This window comes from Emys orbicularis, chromosome 13, assembly GCF_028017835.1.
Source record: "Emys orbicularis isolate rEmyOrb1 chromosome 13, rEmyOrb1.hap1, whole genome shotgun sequence".
NCBI classification, from domain to species: Eukaryota; Metazoa; Chordata; order Testudines; family Emydidae; genus Emys; species Emys orbicularis.
Window position 1 is genome coordinate 15,968,464 of NC_088695.1, and position 17,000 is coordinate 15,985,463.

At 43.1% G+C, this 17,000-nt stretch overlaps 1 pseudogene; it reads left to right on the plus strand.

Annotated features, from left to right (window-relative positions):
• The window catches only part of LOC135887506 (E3 ubiquitin-protein ligase TRIM39-like), a 302,230-nt pseudogene that overhangs the window by 116,759 nt on the left and 168,471 nt on the right, over nucleotides 1-17,000 (plus strand).

Consider the following 17,000-nt stretch of genomic DNA (forward strand, 5'->3'; position numbering starts at 1 on the left):
TAATAGAAGGAGAATCAAAAGATAGATGGAGAGTGGTTTTATTACTCTGCAGGACACATATGGCAGCTCAGGAAAATAACAAGATCCTTCCCTTTCTTCACCATCACCATGTAATTACAATGTTTACAATGCAGGTTCATGGGGCTCTACTTATTGGCAGCTTCTTATTCAACAGACCTACTGCTTGTGTTTATTTTAAGCCCTCTCTGGTTATTTTACTGACGAAGAAGCTGGGAGTGGATGACAGGGGATGGATCATCTGATGATTGCCTGTTCTGTTCATTCCCTTTGAAGCACCTGGCATAGGCCACAGTTGAATGACAGGAGACTGAGCAAGATGGACCATTGGTCTGACCTAGTATGGCCAGTCTTATGTTCTTAAGGCCTTGACTCACAAGGAGTCTTAGGCCCCTAAATGCCATTTTAGGCAGTTCAGTCCAGTATTTGTGCCCCACTGGAAATCACAAAACCCCCACTCATCTGCTACCTTACCCCATAGATGGCTACAGTCCATCGGGGCCAGGGGCCAGATTGTTAAATGAATTTAGGCACTGGATGGGATTTTCAAAAGTCTCTAGGTGTGTAAAATTCATTGATTTCAATGGGTGTTAGGCTACCAGGTGCATTTGAAAATCCCATTAGGCACCTAAATACCTTTAAACATCTGGGCCTAGGTGCCCTACTTTCCACTGGTAAAGTTCTCTGGGCATCTAAAAACTTGCTGGTGAGCAGGCTGAGAAGTTGCCTCAGTCTAGGCATCCAGGTTTATACCTCAGACCCAGTAGGACCTCAAAATAGGTGTTCCTATGCCTATCTCACCTACATGGCCCAATCCAGTAGGTGCTCTCATGGCATACCTGAACCCACCCAGCACAAAGGTAGATAGGGTTCCCCACATAGTGTTTAGCTCAGTGGTTAAAGCTCTCCCTCAAAATCTAGAAAGCCTGGGTTCAATACTCCCTTCTCCACACTATTATCCATCCCTTTCCTAACGGTTCCTAACATTCTGTTAGCGTTTTTGTCTCCTGCTGCACATTGAGCAGATGTTTTCAGAGAACTCTCCACAATGACTTTAAGATTTTTTTTGAATGGTAACAGCTAATTTAGACCCCATCATTTTGTATGAATAGTTGGGATTATGTTTTCCAGTGTGCATTACTTTGAATTTGTTAACCTTTAATTTAATCTGCCATTTTCTTGCCAAAATCATAGAATCATAGGACTGGAGGGGACCTTGAGAGGTCATCCAGTCCTGTCACCTGCATTTATGTGTTATCTAGACCATCCCTGACAGGTGTTCGTCTAACCTGCTCTTAAAAATCTCCAATGATGGAGATTCCACAACCTCTCTAGGCAATTTATCCAGTGCTTAATTACCCTGACAGTTAGGAAGTTTTTCCTAATATCCAAACTAAACCGCCCTTGCTGCAATTTAAGCCCATTGCTTCTTGTCCTATCCTCAGAGGTTAAGAACAACAAATTTTCTCCCTCCTCCTTGTAACAACCTTTTATGTACTTGAAAACTATCATGTCCCCTCTCAATCTTCTCTTCTCCAGACTAAACAAACACAATATTTTCAATCAATATTTACAGGTCATGATTTCTAGACCTTTAATAATGTTTGTTGCTATTTGCTGGACTTTCTCCAATTTTTCCACATCTTTCCTGAAATGTGGGGCCCAGAACTGGACACAAAATTCCAGCTGAGGCCTAATCAGCGCGGAGTAGGGTGGAAAAATTACTTTTCGTGTCTTGCTTGCAGAACTCCTGCTAATACATCCCAGAATGAGGTTTGCTTTTTTTGCAACAATGTTACACCGTTGACTCATATTTAGCTTATGATCCACTATGACCCACAGATCCCTTTCCGCAGTACTCCTTCCTAAGCAGTCATTTCCCATTTTGTATGTGTGCAAGTGATTGTTCCTTCCCAAGAGGAATACTTTGCATTTGTCCTTATTGAATTTCATCCTATTTACTTCAGACCATTTTTCCAGTTTGTCCAGATCATTTTAAATTATAATCCTATCCTCCAAAGCACTTGCAACCCCTCCCAGTGTGGTATCATCTGCAAACTTTATGTGTACTCTCTGTGCCATTATCTAAATCATTGATGAAGATATTGAACAGAACCGGACCCAGAACTGATCCCAGTGGACCCCAACCGATATCCCCTTCCACCATGACTGTGAACCACTGATAATTACTCTCTGGGAACAGTTTTCCAACCAATTATGCACCCACCTTATAGTATCTCCATGTAGGTTGAATTTCCATAGTTTGTTTATGAGACAATCATGGGAGACAGTATCAAAAGCCTAACTAAAGTCAAGATATAGAACATCTACCACTTCCCCCCATCCATAAGGCTTGTAACCCTGTCAAAGAAAGCTATCAGGTTGGTTCGACACTATTTGTTCTTGACAAATTCATGCTGACTGTTACTTATTACCTTATTATCGTCTAGATGTTTGCAAATTGATTGCTTTATTATCTGCTTCATTATATTTCCTGATACTGAAGTTAAGCTGACTGGTCACCAAGTTTTGTGAGTTCCCTTTGTAACTCTTCAGAGTCTGCTTTGGATTTAACGATCTTGAGTAATTTTGGACCATCTGCAAACTTTGCCACATAACTGCTTACGCCTTTTTCTGGATCATTTATGAATATGTTGAACAGCACTGCTCCCAGTACAAATAATTGGGGTGACCCCTCTATTTACCTCATTCTACTGTGAAATCTGACCTTTTATTCCTACCCTTTATTTCCTATCTTTTAACAAGTTACTGATCCATGAGAGGACCTTCCTTCTTATACCATGTCTGCCTACGTAGCTTAATAGCCTTTGGTGAGGGACCTTGTCAAAGACTTTCTGAAAGTCCAAGTACACTATATTGACTGGATCACCCTTGTCCACATATTTGTTGACACACTCAAAGAAATATAATAGATTGATCAGACATGATTTCCCTTTACAAAAGCCATGTTGACTCTTCCCCAATGTAATGTGTTCATCTATGTGTCTGATCATTCTGTTCTTTACTACAATTTCAACCAAATTTCCTGGTATGGAAGTAAGGCTCACTGGCCTTTTATTGCTAGGATCACCTCTGGAGCCTTTTTTTAAAAAATGCCATTACATTAACCATCCTCCGGTTATCTTGTACAGAGGCTGATTTATGCAATAGGATATATACCACAGTTAGTAGTTCTGCAATTTCATATTTGTGTTCCTTTGGAACTCTTGAGTGACTCTTGGCACTGGTGTGACTAGTGCTAGAATACTGTATCAGGTTTTGGTGCCACAATTAAAGGAGGATGTTGATAAATTGAAGAAGGTTCTGGAAGGTCCACAAGAATGATTAGAGGATTAGAAAACATGCCTTACAGAGATAAATTCAAAGAGCTCAATCTATTTATCTAAACAAAGAGAAGCTTAAGGGTTGACTTGATTACAGTCTCTAAGTATCTACATGTGGAACAAATATTTAATAATGGGCTCTGCAATCTAGAAGAGAAAGGTATAACACAATTCAATGTCTGGAAGCTGAAGACAGAAAAATTCAGACTGGAAATAAGGTGAACATTTTAGAGAGTGAAAGTAATTAACTATTGAACAATTTACCAAGGGTCGTGGTGGATTCTCCGTCACTGACAATTTTTAAATCAAGATTGGCTGTTTTAAAAAAATCTGCTCTAGGAATTATTTTAGGGAAGTTCTATGGCCCGTGTTATACAAGAGGTCACCCTAGATAATCACAATGTTCCCTTCTGGCCTTGGAATCTATGACTCTGTGAATAGTGAGGCACAAAGACATGAAGTGATGTGCCTGTAGTTAGACAACATCTTGACATGGCAAAGCTAAGGCTGGCCAGAAAAAGAGAATTCCAAACATTTGATTTTGTTTTGATGTGCAATGAAAATGATACCTTTTGTTTTTTTCACAAAAAAAGAAAAGAGAGAGAGCCATTTACCCACTTGCTGGGAAACAGCCAATCACTGATGGTTGCAGCACTCACCTGGGATGTGGGCAGTTTGGATATGTCTACACGGCGATAAAAATCCTGCAGCTGCCAGCCACGGCCATTCCATGGGGCTTTTATAGCTGTGGAAACATAGCCTTTGTGTTCCTGATCTGCCTGATTGAGAGGAGAGACGTGAAGCTGGTTCTCTTACATCCTAGGTGAGAGCTTTAACCATTGGGCAATTCTGGGGTGGATTGCTCTCTTATTCTGAGCAGAAATTCCACCATGGACCTGAAAAACTTCCCGATGAAAGTTGCATTGGAACTGATACATTTTGGCAAAACGCTTTGGTTTTGACAATCTGCATTTTCTGACCAAAAAACATTTCACTGACAAATTCCTGACCAGCTCTAACTGGAGCTAAGTTCTTCCTTCCACTGGACCATGCAGTGGATTAAAAATGAAGGCCAGGTTTTTAAAGGTATAAGGTGAGGAATGGGATTTTCAAAAGCATAGAGGTGCCTAACATCCAATGATTTCAATGGGTTTTAGGTATCACAATCCCACTAGGTGCCTAAATACTTTTAAAAATCTGGCCCCAAATGTCTGAGAGAGACTAAAGGCCTGAATCTGACCTCACTGACACCAGCCCAATCCCACTGAACTCACTGTGCTTGTTCCTGATTTACACCCATTCTACAAACTGGGGAATGGAGGGACATGGATGTTAAGTCACTTGCCCAAAGTTACAGAGCAAGACACTGGCAGTGCAGAAACTGGGACCAAGCTATCCATTCAGATCCCACCTTTCCCATTATATAAAAAAGATACAAATGATCAAAATGAGTTTGCCCCTGGGTACAATGAAATTAGTTATACCAGGCTGATTTAATTCACAGTAAAATGTGACATTTTCTTTCACATGTATATGGTTAAATTCAACCCCTTAAAAACCTCAGGGATTTAATGACAGCAGTCAACTTACTATGCTGAGAAGTGTGGCTTTTGCCCAGCTGATGTTGTGTTTGTTTTCCAACTTCAGAATACTGCTGGTCGCAGAAGGAATTACATAATTGAATCTTCTGTCTAATCTCTCTATCTGTCTACAACTAATGCCCCAAACACTGTAGTATCTGGATGCAAAATGCTCAGTTACTGAAGAGCCCTTTCATTGTTCTCACTGAGACTGAATATCAATAAACGCAGACCTCTTGCTCACTGCCTGTGAGCTGCATGGCTGACTCTGGGTGTCTCTGGCAGAAAAGAGCTGGTGCTGCGGCTAGAAGATTTATCCATGTCTGTTCTCTAAGGATGGTTGGTGAGTCACTCCCTGGAGCCCTGTTCATGCTCAGAAGCAGAGGCTCATAGGCAAAAGTTAACTTCTCTGGGAGTTTCTGCTGTTTCATGAAACTCAAGTGAGACCAAAGACTGAGAGGCAGGGTGACTTCATGGGCTGAGAGCCAGGATCGCCATGTGCAGAGGATCTGTGTGTTTCCTTGACATTGAAAGTGTCTCTGTTAGTTTTTAACATGAGCTGTTCCAGCTTAAGCTAAAGGGACAACACCCTTTAGTACTCCTTGTACCAGGTTCATATTCTGCACAGATGGAGCACCGAGGGGGATGCTCTACACACACTGGCAAGTGGGTTTCACTTGCAATGAAGGTTTTGTCTGTCTATGGCTCCTTTCAGAAATTGCAGTGGTGGGAACTGGGGAGCCACAGAACTGTCAATGGGGAAGAGCTTAGAAATTGGTCTTCTCTTCCATGGAGACAGGTTATGGACCTAGAACCCAGGACTTCATTATCCCTCTCTTGAACTGTGAGGAAGATGGGACTTTGAGCCATGACTGACTCTTGACCCCAACATCCCAGTTTGGGCCCTACTCCTATGAGCCCCATGATGTACACCCACATGGGGCCCAGCTCAATAGCCTCATTGTATCCGGCCCTGCTGGCTGCTTTGTTCTATGCTGTAGTTCCACAATTATTAGAGCCTGAGGGCCAAGGATATAAATTGTTCCCCAGGGAACAAAGGGAGGATATTTTTCAGAAAAAAAAAATCCTTGCGCTACAATCTTAGTGTTGTGGGTTAGATCATTCTTATTGTTAACTAGGAGCTACCTGGGACAAAGGCATCTGTGTGGGGAAGAGCAAACACAGGTGGTTGCACCAATTAAGGGCATGGCTACACTTGCAGATGTAGAGCGCTGGGAGTTAAACCAGTCCTCGGAGACCGCAGCAGGGAAAACGCTACCCTGTGTTTACGCTGTCAGCTGCAAATGCACTGGCTTGGCCACATTAGCAGCTCTTGCAACGCCACAAAGAGCAGTGCATTGATGACAAGCGGAAGGGGCTAATTTCTGGAGAAGGGACTAGAAATCACAACTGCATTAAAAAGGCAAGAGGAAAAGCAACAGGGCTGTCTGCAAAATCCCCAAGATCCCTGAGAATCCGAGCTAGGGAGATTCCTTCTCCACCCCAAATCAGGTGATAAATAGTGCTTGGAGCATGTGAGCCAGACGCACCAGCCAGGCATCTAGAAAAAAAGGATTCTCTGGGCCACCTCAAAGCAGTGGCCCATCCCATCCAGTGCCCCAGCTCCAGCTGAGACCAAAATCTGATGCTTCAAATGAAGGGGAGGGGAGAAACAGAATCCATCAAACCAACTGTGCATTGGGGAAAAAAGTCCTACCTGACAGCTGCAGGCAAGGCAACCAGCTGAAGCCCTTTGATTAGATGTGTGTAGGTTGTTTGTTGCTTTGAAATCTATTTTTAAATGTTCGTTCCAATTGCTTAAAACATACTTTGTTTTCAGGTGAGTATTGGTCAATGTCACTGGTCACTGGTGCCTGAAGCCCAGTTGGACCTGCAGGGTGATAAGCAGTTGGTATGTGGGATATATGCTGGATAGAGTACCTAGGTCCTGGTCTGAGAGTGGAAGGAGTGTAAGATTTTTCCCTGAGACTGATGAGGGCAAGAGGCTCAACACCTGAGGTGGGTGCTTTCAGAGAGACCAGAGAGTAGGCAGTGGTGTCTCTAGCCCATAAGCAGCTCTACCCTTGGCACGGCCATATGATAGTGTCACCTATCAGGAAACTACTGAAGGTCCTAACAACAAGGATCCTGGGAACAATTTCAAGTCATGAAAGATGAGATGTGGCCTAATACCCCTTGACTTCAAAGGGAGGAGATCGGGCGCCTGAGCGATTGCTTTAGGCACTGTTCAGCTAGGAAATGTCTGGAAAGTAGAGGACCATCTGGTGATGTAGGCTTAGGAGGTGGAAGGTTTGGTGCCCCAGATTTCTCTCCTCAGTACTTCTTATAACAGGACAATGCACAGAGTGAAGCACTCTGAGAGAAGTGAATGGGGCCAATTTCATCCAGTGGGTCTGCAGCAGACCCAGGAATTAAACCTAGAACTCATGATCCATATGGTCTGGCCAGCATGTCTTCTAACAAATCAGAGAAGCCCAAATGATTGCAATGGACACAGGGACTTTCACTAGGGCATTTGGGGCATCTGAACCCAGCAAATGTACCCCTGGGAAGGAGCTGAGTCCTTAACAATATGAAGACAGGGAAAATGGGGCCTAGCATAAACTTTCAACCCTATCATCTACAGTCTGAGGAACAAAGAGGTGAAGGGGGTCTTCAGAAAAGTTGTGCTGCAGAATGTAGGCATGATTTAGGCTGCCATTTTCAGAACAATCTATGGAAGTTTGGCACCCAAATCCCATTGGCAGATCAGTGCCTAATTTCTTTAGGTCACTTTGAATAACTTCAACAGATCTCAACAGAATTATGAAGATCGCCTGCAATCTTAACTGGATTTATTAACGATCTCATTGACTGGGCCTTTCTTCTTCCCCAGCGTCACTCAGGATTTCACAACACTGGGCCTGAAAAAATTCCTGTGAAGTTAGAGGCAGGAAGTTTGAGAAGGGACTTTTATCATTGGGGCCCTTATTGTCCAACTGTGTTTGAAGACTTTTAGCATGGTTCCAAAATGAAATGCTCCTCTCCCATAGTTCCCCCAGCTTTATCTGCAGAGAGCCCCTCCTGAAAAAGCAGAACACTCAGAAAAAAAATTGTGCATGACCAAGTATTCAAGGTTGGAGGGAGGATAAAGCAGCTGTGAAGACGTGTTTGAACTGAGTCCCTCTTCTCAGTCTGAAATATCATTACACTGCATAGCTGAGGCTCTAATATTGGAACAAATCTTGACCAAATATGAAATCTGGCTGAAATTTTCAAAGGAGATTAAGGGAGTTAGGCACCCACCCACATCCAACTTTGATTTGGGTGCTTATTTCCCTTTGCTTCCTTTGAAAATCCCAGCCTTCCTGGTTGTCAGATCCCAAAACTATTGTGGCTTTGGAAGTACTGGCTATTGCATGAGCTGAAGAAAACCTGTTCTACAAAGTGTAAAAAGGAGCAAATTTCAGAATGTCTGAAACCAGGCAGAAGAGAACAGTGGTTTGTGCAGAAGGATACACATGCACATTTGTGTGTGTACACACATCAATTAATGTACATATTCTGGCATAGTCTATATAACCATTGCATTTATGCATCACAGTATATTGTCCACATCTGGTTCCCAAAAGGAAGCATTTCCATCAGTAAGTTTTCTGAGGAAAGCTGTCCAACACTGACCTGAATTATATCGGTGTTTTGAGGGAAGAATAAGTCTATCCACATCTTTTTTATTGTGGGAGATTGTTATTCCCTGTCCAGTTCAAAGATTTTCATAAGTACAAATGAGTCCCAATCTTTTAAACTCAACTCATCACCGTTATGGACAATTTTGTGTCTCCAAAGCTCTGCTCTTAGCAATGCCCGGTGTGACTTGAGTTGTTTTTTCCCAAATGTAATTGCATTTAGTGAAACAGCCTCATGGGTCTCTGGGGGAAAATTATTCACATCGTGATGAAGCATAGTTTACCTTTCTGAGGGATAATGGTCTGTTATAATACACAGCCCTTTGCCAATAGTCATCCTTTATTGCAAGAACTAGCTGTCCATGACTCGTTCTTGACACAATGCTGCCATCTAATGGTTGCCTCAAATCTCTCTTTTACATTAGATATCATCTGCTGATATCTAGTGGCCAATATGCTCCACCCGGGTGGTCACGTTGGAGTATAACAATCCATTTATCAACCTTTCTTTTTGCTCCCCACTCAAACATTATGGGCTACGTTCTCCATTGGTGTAAAATAAGGTTGCTCCATTGAAGATAACAGACCGGATTGCCATCTAGTTTAAATTGACGTAGCTCCAGTGGAGTCAGTGGGCCACATTCTCCTCTGGTGTAAATTGATGTAGCTCTATTGGATCAGTGGGGCAGACCCAGCTGCTTGGAATCAACCATAGCTCCACTGGAGTCAATGGCCCAGATCCCCAGCTGCTGGAAATTGGTGTAGCCCCATTGAAATTAACAGAGCTACATCAGCTTACTAGAACTGAGAATCTAGCCCTGTAGTTGCTCCTTTTGTATCCCTTGTTTTCTGCAGCAACCTAGAAGTCTTTATATAGTATGGCTTCTCCTTTGCAGCCCCAGAAGCTCTGCTGACTTCTTTCCCCCTTTATTCAATGTAGCTGCTTCTTTCTCACTGCATATCAATCATCCAGTACAGTATACATGCTAAGTTCTCATCAGTGACCCAATTCAGCCATGCCGCTGCATTTAGATAGTATAGCTGCTCTGTTCTCCTTCCTTCCAGCCTGAGGCAGCAAGGTCTGGTGGACCGGGCACTGGGTATATGGATTTGTGACCTCACTCTGCCATGTATCTACTTTGTGGCCTGGGGAAATTACCTCACTTCTCTGTGCCTCGGTTTTTCTTCCCACTTTTTGTTTCCTTTATGTCTTTAGACTGTAATGCCATTGAGTCAGGATCATCTCATCCTGTGTGCGCAAGCCCCGGTGAGCACAATAAGGCTGTGATCTTGGATAGGGCATGAAATTAAAGCCATGATATACATAAATACTACTACTAATTGTCCCTTCAGGCCCTCCAGAACTTTTCATCGGGCCCCTCCCCCGGGGACCCACCGGGCCATCCCACTCCTTCACCATGAGCCGGCTGCGCAAATTGCAGCCGGCTCGTTTCTGGACCGTGCCAAGGAAACATCTGTACATGCTCGTGCTCCACACCCTTCATGTCCTCACCCTCACATCCCGCCCTGTCAGGAAGTGGCGGGACTTCCTACCACCTCTGGAGTGTGAGGAACCCTGGTGGGCCAGCCTATACTCCACCCTGGTCCCAAAGCCCGCTGGGGATATCAGTTGGTGGCTCCTTCACGGAGCCCTCAGCACAGGTGTGTTGTTTGCGCAGTTCACCCCCGTCCCGGACTCCTGCCCCTTTTGTGGCATGAAGGAGACACTGGTGCACGTGTATCTGGAGTGCGCCAGGTTGCAGCCCCTATTCTGGCTCTGCCACAGCCTCCTACTGAGGTTCTGGCTACATTTCTCCCCACATTTGTTTATATTTGCACACCCTATCCATGGCCCCACTAAGTCATGAGACCTCCTAGTCAACCTCCTCCTGCCCCTAGCCAAAGTAGCCATCTACAACACCAGGAGGAAGATGCTAGACGAGGGGGTGCTCTGTGACTGTGGGGCCTATTTCCGCTCCTCCCTGGTCTCACACATCTGGGCAGAGTTCCTCTGGGCAGCGTCCGCTGGCTCCCTTGACACCTTTGAGGAGCAGTGGGTTTGTGACCTGCTGCTCACAAACCAGGAAGAATTAGTAGGGGAAGCAAAAAGGTGGATGGGAATCTGGGAGGCAGTGACCATGAGATAGTCGAGTTCAGGATCCTGACACAAGGAAGAAAGGAGAGCAGCAGAATATGGACCCTGGACTTCAGAAAAGCAGAAATTGACTCCCTCAGGAAACTGATGGGCAGGATCCCCTGGGAGAATAACATGAGGGGGAAAGGAGTCCAGGAGAGCTGGCTGTATTTTAAAGAATCCTTATTGAGGTTGCAGGAACAAACCATCCTGATGTGTAGAAAGAATAGTAAATATGGCAGGCAACCAGCTTGGCTTAACAGTGAAATCCTTGCTGATCTTAAACACAAAAAAGAAGCTTACAAGAAGTGGAAGATTGGACAAATGACCAGGGAGGAGTATAAAAATATTGCTCAGGAATGCAGGAGTGAAATCAGGAAGGCCAAATCACACTTGGAGTTGCAGCTAGCAAGAGATGTTAAGAGTAACAAGAAGGGTTTCTTCAGGTATGTTAGCAAAAAGAAGGTGGTCAAGGAAAGTGTGGGCCCCTTACTGAATGAGGGAGGCAACCTAGTGACAGAGGATGTTGAAAAAGTTAATGTACTCAATGCTTTTTTTGCCTCTGTCTTCATGAACAAGGTCAGCTCCCAGACTGCTGCACTGGGAAGCACAGTGTGGGGAGGAGATGACCAGCCCTCTGTGGAGAAAGAAGTGGTTCCGTACTATTTAAAAAAGCTGGACAAGCACAAGTCCATGGGGCCGGATGCACTGCATCCAAGGGTGCTAAAGGAGTTGGTAGATGTGATTGCAGAGCCATTGGCCATTATCTTTGAAAACTCATGGTGATCAGGGGAGGTCCCGGATGACTGGAAAAAGGCTAATGTAGTGCCCATCTTTAAAAAAGGGAAGAAGGAGGATCCAGGGAACTACAGGCCAGTCAGCCTCACCTCAGTACCTGGAAAAATCATGGAGCAGGTCCTCAAGGAATCAATTCTGAAACCCTTAGAGGAGAGGACAGTGATCAGGAACAGTCAGCATGGATTCACTAAGGGCAAGTCATGCCTGACTAACGTAATTGCCTTCTCTGATGAGATAACTGGCTCTGTGGATGAGGGGAAAGCAGAGGACATGTTATTCCTTGACTTTAGCAAAGCTTTTGATACAGTCTCCCACAGTATTCTTGCCAGCAAGTTAAAGAAGTATGGGCTGGATGAATGGACTGTAAGGTGGATAGAAAGCTGACTAGATCATCAGGCTCAATGGGTAGTGATCAATGGCTCCATGTCTAGTTGGCAGCCGGTATCAAGCGGAGTGCCCCAAGGGTCAGTCCTGGGGCCGGTTTTGTTCAATATACTTCATTAATGATCTGGAGGATGGTGTGGATTGCACCCTCAGCAACTTTGCAGATGACACTAAACTGGGAGGAGTGGTAGATACGCTGGAGGGTAGGGATAGGATACAGAGGGACCTAGAGAAATTAGAGGGTTGGGCCAAAATAAATCTGATGAGGTTCAACAAGGACAAGTCCAGAGTCCTGCACTTAGGATGGAAAAATCCCATGCATTGCTACATACTAGGGACCGAATGGCTAGGCAGCAGTTCTGCAGAAAAGGACCTAGGGGTTACAGTGGATGAGAAGCTGGATATGTGTCAATAGTGTGCCCTTGTTGCCAAGAAGACTAATGGTATTTGGGGCTAGTTAAGTTGGGGCATTGCCAGCAGATCGAGGGACGTGAACATTCCCCTCTATTTGAAATTGGTTAGGCCTCATCTGGAGTACTGTGCCGAGTTTTGGGCCCCACACTACAAGAAGGATGTGGAAAAATTGGAAAGAGTCCAGTGGAGGTCAACAAACATTATTAGGGGGCTGGAGCATATGACTTATGAGGAGAGGCTGAGGGAACTGGGATTGTTTAGTCTCCAGAAGAGAAGAATGAGGGGGGATTTGATAGCTGCTTTCAACTACCTGAAAAGGGGTTCCAAAGAGGATGTATCCCTTAGGCTGCGGGGGGGGGGGGTCATTTAGCAGTGGGCAGGCTCTGCCCACCCACTTCCAGGATCCCAACAGGCTGAGGCTAATATACCTTCCTTCCTGCCCTCTCCTGTAGCTGTCTGGCCTGACCCTGTCACAATATTAAAATGCAAAAAAAGGTCTGTAAAACCCTTAGAGATGTTTTAGAACTCCCCAAAAATCACAAAGGCAACCAGGTCTCATTTTTCATTTCATTGTGTCTGATCTTGCTAAACCTAATTCACTATAATATTCTTTTGAAATCAAATGAACACCATGCATGATTAAAGGGTACTTGTGTGAGTAACAGGTTGAATGCTAAACATCAACTGAAGTAACAAATAGATCTGGTTGAATAATGGATTTTTCAGTTCATTGGCAATTTTGAAAAATAATATAAAAAATCATTTCAGGTGAAACGAGAAATGACATTTTAAAAAAATTGGTGAATAAGAAAAAAAAAGAATCGAAACAAAATAAAACATTTTGTTTTATTTTCATCCTCCCCTTTTCCCCTCCCCCGCAAATGTTTTGAATTTCAGGAATTTTGACAAAAACAAGGAGAAGGAGGACTAAATTCACAAAATGGCTAAACTCCTCGTGTCCCCGCATTTTGGTGTCAGGTGCAAAATACTAAATCAAAGCGTGATAGATTTTACATACATACACACATAGATCTGAAAGCTCTTTACAAAGCAGGTTAATATTACAGCTTTTTGAAAACTTGTCAGTGGAACTGTGTTCAATTGGAAACTGCAAGTTCAATGAAATAAACACTTTTCTTGGGACATATTGATTTTTTAAGGGAAATTAGCAAAACAATTTGTTTCAATTTGGTCAAAATGTTTCATTTTAAATTTATCATTTGAATTGTATGTTATATTATAATTTATATATATTGCATATATTATACTATAATGTATAACATAATGTAATATAATGATAAAAGCAACAAGAGACATTTGAATCTCATAAAAATATTTTGTTTCAATGAGGTAATTCTGATGATTCTGAAATGAAATATTTTAGAAAAAAATCAGTAAATTTTAATGTTTGGTTCTGATTTGGGATGAAAGGACATTTCTGGAGTTTGCATGGAATGGAAATTTCATTTCCCAACAAATTTCAGCTGGTGTCATTTTCTCCATTTCAAGATGGGGAAACTGAGGCACGGGAAGAGGATGTGGCTTGTTCAAGGTCCCACAATTTCAAGTGTATTGCTGGCACTAGAACCCAGTCGAAATGTCACTTGAAACTGAACTGTTTTCATTTTGAATTGACATTTTGAAATGAAATATTTCATTTTGAAACATTGGAACTAGAACTGATTGAAAATTTTCTAACAGAACAGTTCCATAGGAACGTGTTCATTCTATTAAAACTATTACAGGAAACAAGGCAGGCTGGCTGGCTGTCTTTTCTATTTTTTCTCTATGAAATTTCAGAATTTTGTTCTGGAAGATGTTCTGAAATGTTTATTGATTTTTTGTTCTGATTCAGAGTAATAATAATAATAATAATAATGAAGAAACTTTGGAAATTACCATGGAACAGGAATTCTGGGTTCTGACTAGCATTAGTTTTGATCAGAATGAAATGTTTTGCCATTTATGAGTTTAAATTTTTTGGAACATTTCATTCTACAAAAAAAATCCAAATTGTAACTTTTCATCCAGATTCAGGATGAAAACAATTTCAAAATATTGGAATTGCCTCTGCAATGCAACATCTTGAGCTGGAAATACATTTGATTTAAATTTGACAGACATCTCAGTCTCCAATGATGGAGTTAGCGATGCAATATCCCGGTGACTATTTTCCATAGTCTTGTCTGTCAAATGTATCTTTTCTTCTGTAATATACTAACACAAAAATATCTCTATTTGTCTCAGGAGATTGTGGGAGTGAGACTGAGCATTGGTGTGATTTGCTGTTCTCTCTGTGTCTCTTTCTGTTGAGTAAATGGAGAATTTGTGATTGTGTGTGTGTGTGTGTTTAGTTTTGTGATTGTTGTGGGTTTAATTTTAGGATTTCTTTTGTTTTAGCATGCTTTTGTCTGTCCTCTGGGATGGCATGGCCAGTCCAGGGGGACAGAGACCTCAGTTTGTTGTGGAATCTGAGGGTTTAACCAGGGCCATGGGTTGCAGATTTTGACTCCAGAATCTGCCTCTGTGGAGGCGTGTTTTCTATTCGTGATGAAGGTGACCATGTTTAAAAATATGCGGTAGGCCTCCCTTGTTCCCACACTTAGCCTTGTTGAGCAGGTGGCTGTGAAGGGGATTGTTGTGTGGTGTGTTTCAGTCCCTGTAGTGCCCCTCTCAACACCTGCTGTTAAAGTCACTATCTCTAATGTCCCTCCTTTATTAGGAAATGAGCAGCTGGCCAGAGACCTGCTGAGTAAGATCGCTGCCCTTTTAGGAGATTTCCTTTGGACTGAAAAGCCCCAGAGGTTCAGCATGTCTTGTCCTTTTGTGGGCAGGTTTATATGGTATTAAACAATGCTTCCGAAGTGTCAAAAGTTTCCCTCAACTATAGGATTAGGGAGTGTGACTACACTGTGTTTGTTGCCACTGAAGACATGGCCTGTTTTTGTTGTGGGAGTCTGACACAAGTGGTTAATTGGAAAATGCAGGTGAAAGAAATAAGAAAATGCAGGTGGCCCCTGGGAATGGTGACCTTTTAAAAGATGTTCACTTTCAGGGCTCTTTCAATTATTTTGGGGGAGACTGGGTTGCCTCAAAGGATGTTTTCCCCTCCCTAAGGCAGTGGTGGGAGGTGGGTAAAATTAATATTAAATATTTTTATCAGCAATACATGCAGCAGACAACCCTGGTCTGCTGCATGGGAGTATGAAGGAGTTAGAGTTGGGGATTGTGGAACTTGAAAAAGTCTTTCATGGCAGTAATGATCCTGGTTGCATGAGAGCTTGAAAGATAAAAAACTGTTCCTACAAGATCTGTTGGATAGCAACGTTCAGGGTGCATTGGTCAGGGCCCGATTTCAGGGCCTTTCTCAAATGGATGTGCCTACTCAGCTTTTCTCTGACCTGGAAAAGAAACATACCAACCAGAAAATGAGCGGCCATTTCAAGACATTTTCAGGCCAAGTGCTTTCAGCTCCTGTGGGGATTAGGAACTTTGCTGTGAATTTTTTCTCAGACCTGTATGCAGCTGAGCCTGTGTCTCTATCTGAGTGTTGGTGGCTCCTTGAAGATCTTCCTAGGATCTCAATGTTGGATGTGGACAGACTTGAACAGGACCTGACACTCTCAGAATTGACTTGTGGCCTTAATGGTATTGATGGTTTGCCTGTTGAGTTTTATAAGGCCTTTTGGATCTTTCTTGAGCCTAACTTGCTCCAGGTTTTTCAGGAGTGCATTGGAGAGGAGATACTGCCTCTCATTTGTCATCAAGCGGTTCCTACCCTGTTGCCTAAGAAGTGGGCCTTGGGGAGGTGAAGAATTGGAGATCTGTTTCCCTGCTTTGCTTGGACGATAAACTGTGTTGAAAGGTCTTAGCAAATAAATTGAAAACTGTGATTTGTTTAGTAGTTCACCCTGATCAGACATATTGCATCCCCAACAGGTCCATTTTTGATCACCTTGTTCACTTGCGGGATGTAATTTCGACCTCAAAAAAGTTTGATTTGCACAATGGGTTGATTCCCCTTTATGGAGAGAAGGCTTTTGATTGTGTAGATCATGGATATTTGTTTTGCACCCTTGTTGCTTTTGGTTTTGGGCCCAGGTTTATCTCCTGCTTTCAGTTACTCTATATTGAGATATATAGTCTACTTAAGATGAATGGTGTTTTGAGCATCCCCTTTCCAGTCTGTAGGGGAATCATAGAGGGTGCAACCTGTCTGGGCTATTGAATGCTCTTTCTATCAAGCTCCTGTTATGCATGTTGCGAAACCACCTTTCTTGCCCTTCTCTTCCTGTACCAGCTTGTGCTGCCTTGAAAGTCTCTGCATATGCTGACAATGTGACTGTGTTTATTACTCATGATTGCAATGTCCAGGTTTTGACTGAATGTCAGTACTCTTTCGAGCAGGCTTCCTCAGCTGGCATAAATTGGGGGAAGAGTGAGACACTCCTGCTGGGGGCTTGGGTGATCTCCCGCCCTCTAACTTTGCCAGGGAAGACTACTGTGGAGGTGATCTGGCTTTAAGGCATGGGAAATATGCTGGGACCAGATGATATTTTGGGTCGGATCTGGGAGAGAGTTATGGAAAAGTTGGAGGGGAGGTTGTGAAGGTGGAAGTGGTGTTTGCCTCGACTCTCATTCC